Source organism: Pipistrellus hanaki, assembly GCF_964339955.1.
Source record: "Pipistrellus hanaki genome assembly, chromosome: 19".
In the NCBI taxonomy this organism is placed as follows: Eukaryota; Metazoa; Chordata; class Mammalia; order Chiroptera; family Vespertilionidae; genus Pipistrellus; species Pipistrellus hanaki.
This window is the reverse complement of record NC_140521.1, coordinates 749614-750707: the sequence shown is the minus strand read 5'-3', so window position 1 is coordinate 750707 and position 1094 is coordinate 749614.

The following is a 1094-nucleotide window of genomic DNA, read 5'->3' as shown; positions in this document are numbered from 1 at the left end:
ATCCCCCCTCTGCCTCCCTCCCGTCCCCCCTCCCGTCCCCCCTCCGTCCCCCCTCCGTCCCCCTCCGTCCCCCCTCCCATCCCCCCTCTGCCCCCTCCCGTCCCCCCTCCGTCCCCCCTCCATCCCCCCTCCGTCCCCCCTCCCATCCCCCCTCTGCCCCCCTCCCGTCCCCCCTCCCATCCCCCCTCCGTCCCCCTCCCGTCCCCCCTCCGTCCCCCCTCCGTCCCCCCTCCGTCCCCCCTCCGTCCCCCTCCCGTCCCCCCTCCGTCCCCCCTCCATCCCCTCTTCCATCCCCCCTCCCATCCCCCCTCCGTCCCCCCTCCCATCCCCCCTCTGCCTCCCTCCCGTCCCCCCTCCGTCCCCCCTCCGTCCCCCCTCCGTCCCCCTCCCGTCCCCCCTCCGTCCCCCCTCCATCCCCTCTTCCATCCCCCCTCCCATCCCCCCTCCGTCCCCCCTCCCATCCCCCCTCTGCCTCCCTCCCGTCCCCCCTCCGTCCCCCCTCCGTCCCCCCTCCATCCCCCCTCCATCCCCTCTTCCATCCCCCCCTCCCGTCCCCCCTCCCATCCCCCCTCTGCCCCCCTCCCGTCCCCCTCCGTCCCCCCTCCATCCCCTCTTCCATCCCCCCTCTGCCCCCCTCCCGTCCCCCCTCCCATCCCCCCTCTGCCCCCCTCCCGTCCCCCCTCCGTCCCCCCTCCATCCCCCCTCCGTCCCCCCTCCGTCCCCCCTCCCATCCCCCCTCTGTCCCCCCTCCCATCCCCCTTCTTCCCCCCCTCCCGTCCCCCCTCCGTCCCCCCTCCGTCCCCTCTTCCATCCCCCCTTCCGTCCCCCCTCCCGTCCCCCCTCTCACCCCCCCCTCCATCCCCCCTTCCATCCCCGTGAAGCTGGGGTCCAGCTGCACCCCCCCCCCCCCCCGTCTCCAGGAATCGCGCCCAAGCCCGCCCCTCAGCCTCATCTTGTTTGCGAAGCTTTTCCGTTCAGTCCCCCTCGCCTCATTTTTCTTATTTTAACTTATTTAATCTTCCTGTCTCGTCAGCATCTTTGCACGTCTTTTTTTTTTTTTTTTTTTTTTTTTGAGCGAGACGAGCCTGAGAAAT